This window comes from Scyliorhinus canicula, chromosome 13 (assembly GCF_902713615.1).
Source record: "Scyliorhinus canicula chromosome 13, sScyCan1.1, whole genome shotgun sequence".
In the NCBI taxonomy this organism is placed as follows: Eukaryota; Metazoa; Chordata; class Chondrichthyes; order Carcharhiniformes; family Scyliorhinidae; genus Scyliorhinus; species Scyliorhinus canicula.
The window spans coordinates 25,640,922-25,657,625 of record NC_052158.1 but is presented as its reverse complement, the minus strand read 5'-3'; the positions used below and the strand labels follow the sequence as shown (position 1 = coordinate 25,657,625).

The 16,704-nt window shown below is 50.3% G+C and overlaps 1 protein-coding gene across 1 annotated transcript in view; it reads right to left on the bottom strand.

The window, feature by feature from the left end:
• The window catches only part of LOC119975530 (zinc-binding protein A33-like), a 556,168-nt gene that overhangs the window by 497,647 nt on the left and 41,817 nt on the right, over window positions 1-16,704 (bottom strand). The window contains exons 10-11 of the mRNA XM_038815321.1: window positions 15,868-15,903; window positions 15,311-15,337 (exon numbers count right to left, since the gene is read on the bottom strand). The gene's annotated coding sequence lies outside the window, so the exon portion shown is untranslated. The remainder of the gene's footprint in view (window positions 1-15,310; window positions 15,338-15,867; window positions 15,904-16,704) is intronic.

Genomic DNA, 16,704 nt, shown 5'->3' with positions numbered 1-16,704 from the left:
GGTCTGATAGGGTATTCTCCGGGCCTCCGTGATTCCCCTCCTCCACTGGGGGGCGGGGGGGGGGGGGGGTGGTAGGGTGGGGGGGGGGGGGGATTTACCGATGGCGAGCTGCACTTGTGCTCTTAAATTTCGAGATAAAGGCGCCACGGCTGATGAGGGAGAGGGAGGAGGTAGGACACAGAGAGGCACGACCGTGGGCTGGCAGACTGGACACTGGCCAGGCTAGCAGTGGTTGGCATGGTCCTGTCAGAGGTTGAAACGTGACCAGACGACATGCCGTGGGGCCAGAGTGACCCACACGGCACTGGGGAGGTGTCCAGGCTCTGCTCTGCAATTCAGCACACTGTCTGCACACCCTACTGACCATGCACCTTGGCTCCTGGATCTGCAGAGTGACAACGGCCGTATGGTGCCCCCAACCCAAGACTCATGCAGCCCAGGCCCCACATTCCACCAGACCACCTCCGCATCCCACCCTCCGCCATACCGCCCGCCAAACTGAGCCCACCAGGGTGCCCAGGCAGCTGGGTCCCCCACCATCACTGAAATGCCCCCGACCCAGGGTGATCGACGGGATGCATATCGCCCAACGAGCACCTGCATATGACAGGCCGATCTCCACAAGCAGAAAGGTGTCACACTCGATGAACTTACAGCTGCGGTGTGGCTATCAGAGATGCATCATGCACGTCTGCTCCCGCTAGCCAGAAAGTGAGCATGATGCCTTCATCCCGGCGCATTCAATCATTCCCAGCCTACTCAATGTCCCCGCTGTCTGAGGGATTGGCCCCTGGGAGACAAGGGTTAACCGCGGAGCTAATGGCCTGTGACGCCCATCTGCAGGCCACAGAATGACACAGAGATGCGCTACAAATCTGCCCATAGTGCGACCGCGAGCATGATCAAGCGGTGCTTTGGCCTCTTGAAGATGCAACTCAGGTGCCTGGACTGCTCTGAAAGGGCTATCCATTATGGCACTCGGATTGTCGGCCCCATGGTGACGGCCTGCTGTGTCTGTCCCCCACAGCATCCTGCAACAGAGGGACGACTTGCTGGAGGAGGAGGATGAACGGCAGGCCTCCTCCACTGAGGAGTATGCGAGTATGGAAAGGAAATAGGGCCCGGACAGGCATAGAACGCCTCCAGGGCGAATGCGGAAGGGACTCTTTGACCGTCTCCCGGTTCACTGACTAGTGAGACCTGAACCAAGCTAACCCTCAATGTCCGCATATTCTCAACCTCCCATCCGTTCCTCCTTTGCTGCTGGCCCAGACGAGTCCAACTCACATATCCTTCTGACAGAGCGGCGATGCAAGTTGTAACATTGTGCACAGGTGTTTAATGTGGAAACAAACATACAGATTCGTGTCCGAGACCCTATCACTAAACTGTGCCCTGCACCCGTGCTGGCGTAACTAGTGTCTAGCTTTATGGCCTTATTGGCTCTAACGCGACTTCTAGGTGGATCCCCAGACGGTACATCAGGAGTGTAGGGGGGCTTTCTATGATTCGCGCCCCGTGAAGCTGACCTGGGTCCCTCTGGCTGGTGTCTTGTGGTGTGGCAGGGCCTGGATGGTGCTCGGGTTTCCCAAGAGGCATGATGTTCTGCCCGCTGTTCAGCTCATGCGCCAGGGACAGGAGTGTGAAGGAGGGAGTCTGAGGTGCCATGGTGTTCTGGCATCTCCCCTGCAGGAGTCACCGGAATGTGTCCCATCTACCCCTCCTCCCAGGTTGCACGATGATTCCCGAGCTCCTCCATGGGACGGGGTTGGGAGCACATCTATGCATCTGAGACTCCCTTGCCACCTGGCAGTGCAAGTCCTGGAGGCCTCCTCTTGGCTCGGTCAGGGTCTGCATGCTCGTGACCATGGAGCAAGAGAGTTGACAACCTCCATCTGGGACTGCAGCACATCACCGATTGATTTTGCAACCACCTTATAGGTCTGTGCCACATCAGTGAAGGATTGTGCCATTTCCGCCTGGGATTGGGCCATTCTCCTCTGTGTCTGTGCCACGTCGACCAGGGCCAGGCGAATGCCATCGACCGTCTTAGCCATGCCGTTCTGTGGTTGGGCCACACTCAGGAGCACCACTGCAATCTTCACGCAGCTGTGGCACATCGCTGTCTGGGAGAAGGCAGCCCTTCCCTGGGCCTCTGCCACCAACTGCACAGATTACCCAATGGTTGGGCATACTGATCCGGATCCAAAATCCTTGACCACAAGGCATCCGCCGTGGACGCCACCCTTTCCGTCTCACCCTGAGTGGCATGCATGGTTGACACCACCTTCTGGGTCTGCACGTGTTTGGCATCCTCCACCTGCAGTCCCTATCTCCGCGGCTTCATCATCATCATCATAGGACTGTCCCTTCAAGAAGCTCGAATCTCGGTCGGATAGTAGCACATCGCTGTGGTCGGCCTTCCCTCCGATCGTCCTCCCCCTCCGGAGTTCCTACCACCATCTACTGTACCGCAGCATGTGTGTGGCGCTCATCCGAGAGTGTCACAGGAGCCTCTTCACTAACATGCCCAAACTGAGTGAGTGCCATCAGGATGGTCGAGGGTGTTGGAGATAGCTGTGATGGGTAATCGTCTGATCCGTGTTCCCGGGTGTCTTGGGTTGATGACTCTCACCCGTGATTGTGTCATCGTCGCGTCTAGGCATCTGGGGTTATGGCTGTGGCTGGGGTGCGAGCGATGGCGGGCACACCAGTAATACCCGCCCCATCACCAGCTGATCCTGCAAGTCACATGACAGGACGTATGATTAGACAGCGGGCCTCGGGAGGGGGGGGGGGCTGGAAGGTTCGGGGAATAGGCGTGGTGGGCGTTGTGGAGCAGTCTTTAGGAGTTAGGGGTAGTGGGGGCGTGGAGTGGTGTGCGGGTGGTGTGAGGGTGAAGTGGGTTTGGAGCTGGTGTTTGGTGGTGCGGGAGGAGGGTGAGACTGGTGTGAGGGTGGTGTGAGTGCGATGTTTGGTGAGACTGGTGTTGGGGGGGCACATGTCTCATGGCAATCAATAGTTCAGCACGGTCTCACTTCCTCGCCCGATGCCTATCTCCATCCGGATGTCTGGTCCAATGGGCACTGTGCAACCCTGTGGAGGCCCTTCAGTCTTATTCCCGAATTCCTGCCGGTCTGGACGGTGTTGCCGGTGGTGCTGTCCTCCTCTACAACCTGCGCCCAGGCTGCATCTGGCAGCCTCTATCCTGTTTCGGTGTGCAGTGTCGCCTGCCTCTCCGCACAGCGTCCAACAGCATCTCAATCTCCACGTCTGTGAATGTTGGCCCCGCTCTCCTCGCTGTAATCCTGTTGCCTGGGATGGTATGTTTGTGGAGAGGGAAGTGTGTAATGCAACTGCATCTTGTCAGTCTCTTGTGTGTCAGCCGCAAATCTGGCGAATCTCGCACCGTTTCTCATTGGAATCGATTGCGTTCCACGTGGCGCTGGTGCTAGCCCCTCAACAGCTGCTGAATCAGTCCATATGCGGCGCCAATTTTGCGTTCCTTGAAGTCCGAGAATCCGGCCCCAGGATCTACACTTGGTCTCAGGAATTCCACTGTCTAAGTCGCTGCTGGATGAAATGCGGATGTGTCAACCTATAGGAAGCTCGAATAAATTCTGGCATACTTATATGTGGCGTGTGATCTCATGAGTGCAAAAATGGGACGTTTAACTCTGCAGTTTAACGTCTCCATTGTTAGCAAAAATAAGATTCTGGTGGCGACCATGGTGTGAGTGATCGCACATCTGGCGGCTCCCACTCGTGGTGGTTTTGCCGAACGTTTTCCTGGCTTAACGTGTGGATGTAAGGTGGAAGATAGTTGCAGGAGAGTGAGGGGAAGAAATCGACCCTCTGATCTATGGAGCTAAGCACAGAACAGGTCGAAAAAAGAGGGAATCAGTCGGTTGGAGCAGGTACAGCGCCTTTCAACGCACGTGGAGATGGCGGAGGGGCAGGGAGCCCTGCTGCCTCAGTTGTCGGCGGACCAACTGGTGAGCTTCTTAAATGAGAAGTTCACCCAGCAACGGAAGGAGAATGGGAGGAAGTGGCCCGGTCGGTGGATTCGATCAAAGCAGTGCAGGGCCGTGTAGAAACTAAGCTGGCGGCCCAGGGTCAAGGTGATCCAGAAGTTGTAGGAGGTGACAGAGGAACACAAGGGCAGTTTGCCTCGATGGCAGTGGAGATGGGGCTTAATCACGATCAGCTGTATCGGCCCCAGAGGGACGAGGACCTAGAGAACCCATCACGCAGGCAGAATATAAAAATCATGGGCCTGCTGGAGGGCAATGAAGGAGCCGATTCTGGTGCGTATGTGGGGAAGATGTTGGGGAAGCTGCTTGGTCAGGGAGCGTTTTCACAGCTGTTGGAGCTGGATCGAGCGCACAGGGCGCAAATGACGAAGCCCAAGGGGAACACGCCGACGAGGGTGGTGGTGGTGCGGTTGCAACGTTTCCTGGACAAGGAGCAAATACTGAGGCGGGCCAGCCAGACGAGGCGCTGTACCTGGGAGGGCAATGACATCAGAGTTTACCAGGACCTGGGTACAGATTTGACCAAGCAGGGAGGGAGCTTCAACAGGGTCAAGGCTGACCTCGACAAGAGGGGGTGAAGTTCAGGCTACTGTACCCGGCATGTCTATGAGTGACCTATGATGGCCGGTGATAGTACTCTGGATTGGCGGAGTCGGCGGCAGAATTTATCCGAGACAATGGACTGGCAGAAGGTAGAGTTTGAACTTTGGTGGAGATGCTGTTATGACGTTATGGTTAATTTATGTTTGGGACCATTTTTTTTTTCGGCTTCAGGTTTGGTTTTGTCCGTTGTTAAGAGATGGGGGGGTTGATCTCTTTGTGTTTGAGGGGGGGGGGGGGGTTGGTTTTGGTTTGTTTGCACTAATGTTATAGCGTGGGGGAGCGGAATTTGCGGGGATAGGACACTAAGGGTCATGGGCGCGTGCTGCCAGGCTAGCTGGGCGGGCGAGTTCATGGAAGCGCAATGGGAGTGACTGGAAGGTCAGTGGGGGGATGGGTCAGGGGCTGTTGCTGGGGAGCTCGCGGCGAGGGCGAAGTACTGTTGACAGGGGAAGTGTATTTAAAGTGTAAGGGGAGGAAGATTGATGACGGTGGCCGCCCGAGGGCCGGCCTGGGAAGGTGCGGGCCACGGGCCGGTGGCTGGCCGAATAGGGACTATTGTTGATCAGCAGGGGACGGGGTGCCCCCGAGCAGGCTGGTCATGTGGAACGTGCAAGGATTAATGGGCCAGTCAAGTGTTCACACACTTGAAGCGACTGAAGGCGGATGTGGGATTGCTACAAGAGACGCACATGAAGGTGAGGGACCCAATTAGGCAGAGGAAGGGATGGGTCGAGCAAATGTTTCATTCAGGATTGGATTTTAAAATGAAAGGTTGGCGATTCTGGTCAGTGAACGGGTGGCGTTCGACGTGGGAAATATTGTGGCGGACTCTGGGGGTAGGTACGTTATCGCAAGCTGTAAATTGCTGGTCTTCGTCAACATCCATATCCAGAACTGGGACGATGTGCAATTTATGAAGAGGGTGCTGGGGAAGATTCTGGTTCTGGACTCTCATCGGCTGCTTATGGAGGGGCGAGGGGAACTTTAATAAGGCCCTGGATCGGAGATTGGACTGGTCGAGTTCGAGGTCGCGGAGGGTGTTGTCTGAAGCTTGGTGGGTTCGTGGAGCACCTGGAGAAGAGGGGGTTGAATCCGTGGAGATTTGGTAGTCCAAGGGCGCAAGAATTTTAGTTTTACTCGCATGTGCTCAAGTTGCACGACAGAGTAGATTTGTTCGTGGTGGATCAGACGTTGTTGGCAGGGGTGGTGGATTTCGAATACTCGGCAATCGGAGTGGCCGACCACGCCCCGTACTGGGCGGATTTACGGATAATCAAGTTGGGGGGCGGGGGGCGGGCAGCGCCCGCAATGGAGTCTGTATGTGGGAATATTAGCGGAGGAAGAGCTGTTTGAGCGCGTCAGGAAGGACAGCCGGAGTTATGTTGAGGTTTATGGCGCAGAGGGAGATTTTTGACGGTCCTGGCTACACTCAAAGTAGTTAGGGGGGAGTTTATTTCGATTGGGGCACTCATTGTGAAGGCGGAGCGGTTGGAGACAGAAAGGATAGAACATAGAACAGGACAGCACAGGACAGACCCTTCAGCACACAATATTGTGCCGACGATTTACCCTAATCTAAGATCAACCTAACCTACACCCCTTCAATTTACTGTTGTTCATGTGTCTGTCTAAGAGTCGCTTGATGTCCCTAATGACATTGACTCCTCCACCTCTGCTGGCAGTGCATTCCGCACACCCACCACTCGCGGTGTAAAGAACCTACCTCTGACATCTCCCCTATACCGTCCTCCAATCACCTTCAAATGATGTACCCTCGTGACAGCCATTTCCAATCTGGGGAAATGTGTCTGGCTATCCACTATATCCATGCCTCTTTTCACCTTGTACACCTCAATCAAGACATCTCTATGCCTTCTGCGCTCCAGTGAGAAATCCCTAGCTCCTTCAACGTTTCCTCATAAGACATGCCCTCCAGTCCAGGCAGCATCCTGGTAAATCTCCGCTGCACCCCCTCCAAAGCATCCACATCCTTCCTATAATGAGGCGACCAGAACTGGACATAATATTCCAAGTGTCGTCTAACTGTAGTTTTATAAAGCTGCAGCAAAACCTCGCGGGTCTCAAACTCAATCCCCCTGTTAATGAAAGCCAACACACCAGACCTCTTCAGAACAACCCTATCAACCTGGGTGGCAACTTTGAGGGATCTGTGTACGTGGACTCCAAGATCCCTCTGTTCCTTCACCCTTCCAAAAATCCTGCCTTTAACCCTGTATTCAAATTCGACCTTCCAAAATGAATCACTTCACATTTTTCAACGTTGAACTCCATTAGGCACTTCTCAGCCCAGCTCTGCATCCTGTCAATATCAAGTTTGAACCAGCAACAGCCCTCAACACTACCTATATCTCTCCCAACCGTCGCGTCATCAGCAAACTAACTAACCCACCCTTCCACTTCCACATCCAAGTAATTTATAAAGAACCACAAAGAGCAGTGGTCCCAGAACAGATCCTTGCGGGACACCACTGGTCACTGACCTCCAGGCGGAATACTTTTCATCTTCAACCACTCGCTGTCTTCTTTCGGTCAGCCAATTCTGTATCCAGACAGCCACATTTCCCTGTTTCCTATGTCGCCTAACTTTCTGAATGAGCCTGCCACGGGGAACCATTTCAAATGCCTTACTGATATCCATATACACCACATCCACTGCCCGACCTTCATCAATGTGTCTGGTCACATCTTCAAAGAATTCAATGAAGCTTGTGAGACATGACCTGCAGCAAACAAAGCCGTGCTGACTATCTTTAATCAAACTATGTCTTTCTAAATAATCATAAATCTTATATCTCCGAATCCTTTCCAATATTTTGTCACCACAGACGTAAGACTGATGGATCTGTAATTCGCAGGGGTTTCCCTATTTCCTTTCTTGCATAGGGGAACAACCTACTCCTCCCTACAATCGTCCAGTACTACGCCAGTGGAGATTAAGGACGCAAAGATCATCGCCAATGGTGCAGCAATCTCCTCTCTCGCTTCCGGTCGTAACCTTGGGTATGTCCCGTCAGCCCCAATGGACTTATCGATCCTGATGCTTTTAAACATTTCCAACATCTCCTCGTTCTTAATATCTACCTGTTCGAGTCTATTAGCCTGGTTCACACTGTTCACATGAGCAACAAGGTCCCTCTCTCTAGTGAATAATGCAGCAAAGTATTCATTTAGGGTCTCCCCATCTCCTCAGACTCTAAGCACAAGTTCCCTCCACTAACCCTGATCGGCCCTACTCTCACTCTGATCATCCTTTTATTTCTCACGTAAGTGTAGAACACCTTGGGGTTTTCCCTAATCCTTTGCGTCAGGGCTTTTTCATGCCCCCTTCTACTCTCCTCAGTCCATCTTTGAATTCCTTCCTGGCTACCTTGTAACCCTCTAGAACCGAGTCAGACCCTTGCTTCCTCAACATTACGTAAGCTTCCTTCTTCCTCTTGACTAGAAGCTCCATTTCTCTTGTCATCCAAGGCTCCTTCACCTTACCATTTCTGCCTCGTCTCAGTGGGACTATTCAGCACTCGCAGAAAGTGCTCCTTAAACAATCCCAACATTACTGTTGTGCATTTCCCCAAGAACAATTGTTCCCACTTTATGCTCCTCAGCTCCTGTCTAATAGCAGTACAATTTCCACCCCCCCCCCCAATTAAATACCTTCCCGTACTGTGTGTTCCTATCCCTCTCCATGACTATGGCAAAGGTCAAGGAGTTGTAATCGCTATCACCGAAATTCTCTCCCACCGAGACATCTTACACCTGGTCTGGTTCGTTGCCGAGCACCATGTCCAATATGGCCTCCCCTATTCTGCCTATTTACATATTGAGTCAGGAATCCTTCCTGTACACACCTGACAAAATCTGATCCACCCAAACCATTTGCGCTAAGCAGGTTCCAGTCAATATTAGGAAGTTGAAGTCACTCCTAACAAGAACTCTGTTACTTCTGCACGTTTTCAGGTTCTGTCGCGCAATCTGTTCCTCTGTCTCCCTGCTTCTATTGGGGGGTCTATAGAAAACTCCCAATTAAGTGACAGTTCCGTTTTTGTCCCTGACTTCCAGTCCTACTGGCTCAGTAGACAAACCTTCCTCAACTACCTCTTTTTCTGCAGCTGTAGTGCACTTCCTAATTAACAGTGCCACTGCCCCGCCTCTTTTCCCTCCCTCCCTATTTTTCTGTAAACATCTGAACCCCGGATAATCTAACAACCATTCCTGCCCCTGTTAAATCCATGAATTCGTAATGGCCAGAACATCGTAGTTCCAAGTACTGATCCATGCTCTAAATTCATCTCCCTTATTACTGACAGTCCTCGCATTGAATCAGCCACACTTTAACCCATTCCACTGAGTACAACCCAACCCTATCAATTGACTATCCTTCCTCACAGACTTGGTGCATACTATTTCTGCCTGTTCAACAGCTACCCTGTCCTCTGATCCATTTCTCTGGCTCCCATCCCCCTGTCAAACTTCATGTACAGGTCCCACTTTTCCCAGAAGATTTCCCAATGATCCACATATCTGAAGCCTTCCCTCCTGCACTAGCCCTGTAGCCACGTGTTCAGCTGCACTCGCTCTCTTTTCCATGCCTCACTTGCAAGTGGCACCGATAGCAATTCTGAAATCACTACTCTGTTTGTCCTGCTGTTTATCTTCAAACCCAACTCCCCAAAATCTTTTTAGATCCTCATCCCTTTTCTTAGATATGTAGTTGGTACTTATGTACACCACGACATCTGATTGTTCTCCTTCCCCCTTAAGAATCATGTAGACTCGATCCAAGACATCCCCAGTCCTGTCACCGGGTGGCAACATACCTCCTGGAGTCTCGCTCGCAACCACAGAACCTCCTATCCTTTTCCCTAACCATAGAATCTCCTTTCACTATTGCTTTTCAATTCTCCCCCTTCCCTTCTGAGTCACAGAGCCTGCCCCAGTGCCAGATTTCTGGTGTCTGGGGTCTTCCTCCGGTAGGTCATCCCCCGCCCCCTAACGCCATCCAAAACGGTGTGCTTGTTTTGAAGTGGAACGGCAACGAGGGATCCCTGAACTGTCTGCCCGTTCGCTTTCCTTACCCTGACTGTAACCCAGCTTTTCTTCCCCTTTGCCTTGGGTGTGGCTACCTCCCTGTAACTCTTCTCTATCACCCCTTATGCCTCCCGGATGATCCGAAGTTCATCCATCTCCTGCTCCTGTTTCCTAACACAGTCTTTGAGGAGCTGGAGTTGGGTGCACTTCCCGCAGATGTGGTCAGCGGGGACACCGGTGGTATCCACATGCTACAGGAGGAGTATACAACTGCCCTAGCCTCCATCCCCTCAGATCTTACAGAATGGAGCTGCCCTGTGGACCAACTGGAACTCCGCCCTCCGACTCTGCTAGGAGTCAACTGCACTCTATGTAAACTCCCGGATCCCTCACGTTCTTTGAGGAAATGTGGGAAATGAAATGAAAGGAGCAGCCTCCTCACCTCCCTCCCTCAATCACCAAACTCTCACCATAGCACTCGAATGCACTAACATTCAGCACTCAGTGCAAGCAAAGTCTGCACTGTCGCTGGCTCACCTTTGTAATGTGACTCTCGCCTCTGAAAACTGGCCGAATCCAATTAACTAATTAATAAGCTGCAGCTGCAAGTATCTGCAAGTAGAACATTTGTGTCAAGCTGATTGAAAATTCACCTTCTTCTAAACCAAACAACAACTTTTAAGTTAATTAACTAAATGAAAGAAAGACTGGACTTTAGATTTTAAAAATGCACCCTTACTACCCCTCAGTCACCAAACACTCACGATAGCACTCAAATGCATCCAAATTCAGCACTCAGTGCAAACAAAGTCTACACTGCATCTGGCTCATCTTGTACTGAAGTGGAGGCTAGTGGAGGAAATCCTGCAGGTGCAGAGGTGATATGCAGAGGCCCAGGAGGAAGGGCTGTTAAAGGAACGCCAGTGAATGCTAATGGAGTTTGGGCTGTTAACCACGTGTAAAGTGGTTGGGCATTTGCGAAGGGTGAGAGGGGCGGGATACAAGAATGGAGAGAAAGCGAGCAGGATGTTAGCATATCAGCTGAGGAAGTAGGAGGTGGCGAGAGATATTGGGAAAGTGAAGGACATAGGGAACACGGTCTTGGACCCGACCCGGGTGAATGTGGTGTTCAGGGAGGTTTACAGCAAATTGTCTAAGTTGGAACCCGCAGCCGGGAAAGAGGGGTGGGGATGTTTCTGAAAGGTCTAGAATTTCCCAAGGTTCATGGAGAGCTGTGAGGACTTGGGGCCTCCAATTGGCTTGTCGAAGTGGTAGATTTGTTAAAGGCGCTGCAAACAGGTCTGTCCCCAGAATCGGACAGGGACCCGGTGTAAATCGTGAATATGTTCTCGCGCGGGGGCGGGGTGTTGGGGGGAGGTGTCCGGGACCGCTGCTGGTCAGGGCCTTCAGTGAAGTGGCAGTCTCCACCCACCGCTCCCACCACCGACGTTGTCACAGGCGTCGATCTCCCTCGTCTTAAAACAGGATTAGGATCCGGAAAAACTTGGGTCGTATGCTGATCACCCTATTAAATGTGCATCCCTTCTGTTGGCGAATATCCTGGCCACAAAGTTCAGGACTGAGTCCTTGAGAAATAAGGATGATCAGCCGGGGTTAGCTCAGGGCCGGCACTTGGCGACCTACATTAGGAGGCTGCTTAATGTTATTATGAGGGGTGCAATATTGAGCAGGTGGTGGACATGGAATCAGAGGAGGCCATTTATTGGATGAAGTGGGAATACATATGGAAGGTCCTCTGGCGATTTGGATTTGGGCAGGGATTTGTGGATTGATTTGGTTGATATACCAGGCACCATTGGAGAGTGCGCAGACGAATCGGGTGGGATTGGACTGCTTCATGTTGTACCGGGGACGAGGCACGGATGTACTCTTTCCCCACTGTTTGCCTTGTCCACAAAACGTTTGGCATTGGCATTGAGGGCGTTGAGGATCTAGCAGGGAGTGGCGCGTGGAAAAGCGAGACGGGCTGGAACACAGTGTCTCGCTCGATCGGGACGTTTTGCTCCTGTACATATCTGACACGCTGGAGGGGAATTTAAGGGCTTATGGGGATATTACAGGAGTTCAGCTGGTTTTCGGGATACAAATTCAATATGGGTAAGAGTGAGGTCTTTGCTATCCAGACGAGGGGACAGGAGAAGAGACTAAGAGAAATGCTTTCAAGGTGGTGGGAGGGAGCTTTCGATATTTGGGTATCCAGGTGGCGCACAATTGTGAGCAGCTGCTTAAACTAAATTTGGGTTTGTTAGTCGATGAGAAGATGGACTTTCGTAGGTGGGAGACGCTCCCGTTGTCATTAGCGGTCCGGGTTCGGATGGTTAAAATGACGGTGCTCCAAAGGTTTCTGTTTGTTTTCCAGAGTTCCCAATATTTATCCTCAAGGCGTTCTTCAAGAATGTGAATGCAGAGATCTCCGGATTTGTTTGGGCGGGGAAAACGCAGCGGGTGGAAAAGGTGCTGCTGGTGCGGGAGCGGGGGGTAGGGAGAGCGGGGTTAGCTCTCCCGAATTATATTAAGTACTACTGGGCAGCGAACATTGTGATGGTCAGGAAGTGTGTACTGGGGGAAGGGTCGCTATGGTAGCGGGTGGAGGCGGCCTCATGTGAGGACACGAGTTTGGGGGCACTGTTAACGACATCTCTGCCGTTCTCGCCAGCTCGGTAGTCAAACATGGGGTTAGAGGGGGAGGGGCAGCGGGGTGGGTCGGTGTTGTCACCATATGTGATAACCATCGGTTAACTCCGGGGGCGGGGGGAGCGGTGAATGGGGTTTTTCCTAGATGGTAGCAGTCGGAGATTGCAACATTTGGGATCGATTTATTGATTATGGTTCCGCGAGCCTGGAGGAGTAAGTGGAGGGGCTTGAGTTGCCAGGGCGGGATGGGTATCTGCAAGTGAGGGACTTTGTGCGGAGGCATGTTTCAAACTTTCTGCACCTGCTACAGGATAAGGTGTGGTCGAGAACAGGAGTAAGCGAGGGGGAGATCTTAGATCTATAAAGAGCTGATGGAGTAGGAGGGAGCCCCGATAGTGGAGGCGATGGGAAAGTGGGATGAAGAGCTGGGTGGGCAGCAGGAGGCTGGATTATTGGAGGAGGCCCTGAGGTGAGCCAATTCATCCTAGTCGTGCGTCAGGCTCAGCCTGATACAGTTTAAGGTGGTCCACAAGGGATGCATGAGTATGGCCCGGCTGAGCAGGTTCATTGAATCATAGAATTTGCAGTGAAGAAGGAGGCCATTCTGCCCATCGAGTCTGCACCGGCCCTCACAACGAGCCCCGTAGTCAAGCCCACGTATTCACCCTGTCTCCGTAACCCTGAAACCTCCATTTAACCTTTTTGGACACGAAAGGCAATTTAGCATGGCCAATCCACCTATCCCGCACATCTTTGGACTGTGGGAGGAAATCTGAGCACCCAGAGGAAACCCACGCAGACACGGGGAGAATGTGTGGACTCTGCACAGACAGTGACCCAGCCTGGAATTGAACCTGGGAAACGGAGCTTTGAAGCAACCGTGCTAACCACTATTCTACGGTGCTGCGCTAAGGAGGTGGAGGGTTAGTGTGGGCACTGTGCGTGTGTCTGTGTGTTTGTATGTGTGTGTCTGGTGAGGGGCGTGGATTTGCGAATCATGTTTTGGACGTGTCCGAGGCAGAGTGATTTCTGGCAGGGATTTGCTGAAGTCATGTCAGAGGACTTACAAATGAGGGTGGTACCCAGTCCAGAGGTTGCGATATTTATTGTGTCAGCAGACCCGGCAGCCCAGGGCGTGAGAGAGACCAACGTCGTGGTCTTTGCTTCCCTGGTGGCAGCGAGACGGTTCCTCCTAGGGTGGAGGGATTCGGAGCCTCCGAAGTCAGGGGAAGGATTAGCGACATGGCGGGCATAGTCAGACTCGAGAAAATTAAATTCGCCTTGAGGGGGTCATTGCAGGGGATTGCTCGGAGATGGCAGCCGTTCATCGACTTCGAGAAGAATTCAGCTGTCAGCAGGTGGGGGGGGGGGGGGGAACGGGAGGCATGAGAGAGTCGTGTAAGAGCAGCAGAATCAACGGACGGGTGGTTGGGGAATGTGGCACTGTTTATGTAAGTCATGTTGGTTTGTTCGTTATATTGTTGTGTTTTTATTTTGGTTGAAAATGTGATGTGTAAAATTGTTAAAACTCTAAATGCCTCAATAAAATATTCACTAAAAAAAGTAAGATGTTGTTCAATCCTGCCGTTAGTCCCTTATTGAAGTACAAGTTTTAAAAAAACGACTTACGTATAACATTACTAGCAACTTGAAGTTCGAATATCTTTTTAGTTAAGAGTGTCACACACTGCAGAGGTGTTCGAGCAAATGCACTCTCTTCCAGACCTGCTGCAGCAATGGCATCGGGCTAAGTTAATTGACCTGCAAAAGCACATTAATCCGCATTTGCAATTATCTGCCCAGACTTACCCCAACCTCCCATTGAATTTTGCCAGAGGTTCTTGATGCCATTGTCAGGCAAATATAATGTGGCACAAGTCATCTCGCCACATCATTGGAATTTTGATCTACCTGGCACGTTGGGCACAGACTGAAATGAAGCCAACAGGCGAGTTGCCCAGGCGGCTCTCAGTTGGGCATCAATCAGCAGGTTGTTGCTGAGTATACAAAATATATGGGAAATTAGAAATTTAGGATTGACGCATTGATATTTACATCTTCGGTGCAATGTTCGCCAATCTGGATTCTTGCACATTAACCTCAGAACAGCGTCAACTATGCTGAAGTTCTTATTAAAACATGGATATTTGGATGATTTTTGTTAGATGTAGTGACTGATTATTAACTTTCCAGATTCTCCGATTCTGGCCGTTCAGAATACTTTCTTAATCAGTATCTCCGTGTTTCGCATCCTGCATGTTTAGTATCACATAAATGATGGCTGCCTTTATTGGACTATGAGTATTTGATGGCAGATAATTGAATCTTTTATGCAGAGTTATGAATTGATGTCCGGTTATTTTGGACGGACGTACCTCTGCCAAGATGTTCATGCTGTCAATTTGGTAGATATTGATAAATACTACATATCCAAAGAATTATTATCCAATTAAGTATTTTGTTGTTCTGAGGAAAAGAGAACTGGTGAAGACTTGCAAGTTGGGTTAGGTTTGTCCAGATTTCTGCTGATATTGACGGGGTTGATTAAACGCGTAATCCCTGAGGCACTTGCCAGATGATATCTACCTCACTGAGATCATAATTAGCCTCGAAGATTAGCTTCATATGTATTGGAAGAATAGCCGAGAGGCAAAATTGTCTGGGCCAAAATAGCTTTCAGTTGATAAAGAAAATTCAGTTCACTGAAATCATGTACACAGCAATGATTTACAGTACTTGTGGGATGAAACTCAATTCGTGTGCAACAACACGTGAAGTATTTGAAAACAGGATGAAGTCAATCATTTGCAAGATAGACGGTAACAAGTATACCAATACAATGTAATGCCCTGTACTCTTGTATATATGTTTCAACAACTAAAGCACAAGCTGTCATTAAAGGAAGAAAAAAAATTTCTTAATTAAAGTTAAAAATTACGATTACATTGCATTCTGCGCTTTATAATAATTACCAGCTTCTCTCTCACTAAGTTTGAGCTCTGTTGAGGAAAATAAGTTTCGAGTCACCTATAAATGGACTATCAGGGATTATTAGCGCAACGAAAACAAAACGAGATTACAAATAAATTGAATCGTAATTATCAGATGTTCTGTAAATCATCACGGGCAGCACGGTAGCACAAGTGGATAGCACTGTGGCTTCACAGCGCCAGGGTCCCAGGTTGGATTCCCTGCTGGGTCACTATCTGTGCAGAGTCTGCAGCATCTCCCCGTGTCTGCATGGGTTTCTTCCGGGTGCTCCGGTTTCCTCCCACAGTCCAAAGATGTGCAGGTTAGGTGGATTGGCCATGCTAAATTGCCCCTAGTGTCCAAAAAAGAGGTTAGCAGGGGTTATTGGGTTACAGGGATAGTGTGAAAGTGTGAGCTTGAGTGGGTCAGTGCAGACCCGAATGGCTTCCTTCTACACTGTATGTTCTATGTCATCACATTAAGTGTGTTTACGGAAGTTAAACGATAACATAACTACTTTCTCTGGAGAATTGATGAAAAAAAACTATACTCTCGATACCTGCAAGTGTGAGGTTCCGTTCGAAAACACGGAGTTCTGAAAAATAAATTCACGGTCACTGAAATGCTTTCATTTTTACCTTGAATATCGGTCGTTTGGATATCAAAATCACCAACACTCATACTGATCAATGTTTGTTTTGCTCTGTAGCACATGCAGTTTGTTCTTGTAGCAATTCTCAAAGTTGGCAGCCGGAGTCAATTATCAACGGCATTTTTCATGCATAATGTCTCAGCGCTAGAGGAATGTGTAACATTATAGAACAATTTGCGTTCTTTACATAAACTCCTGAATATATGATTGGTCTTTTTCTCACCTAAGGGCATGGTCACCGCTGCGCAGGCAGCTATTGATAACTCATCCTCAGGTTTATATCCTGGAGAGGTTAGTTACTTCAGTCCTGGCGCGTAGATGGGGGGAGTGAACATTGAAATCAGTAACAGGGAGTCGAATCTGCCAATATTCTGACAATGGATACTAAAATTCTTAGATGTGCTTACGCAGACGCCTGTTGAAGAGCGTCGTGTGCTCTAACACACTTATTAAGTGAACAGTATGTTCAGTCTTTCAGGGGTCTCGAGGTTCAGCCGTCGAAATATGCAGAACAGAATACAATCAATAACTAACTCCCTTCTCGAACAGTAAGACGCCTCACAACACCAGGTTAAAGTCCAACATGTTTGTTTCAAACACTAGCTTTCGAAGCACTGCTCCGTCCTCAGGTGAATGGTTTCCAAACACTCTGGAAACATTTAACATAATCTGGGAGCTCCTCGACTCTTATGTCATTTAAATGGCGTAAACTAATAGTTATTCTGAAATAAAACAGGAAATACT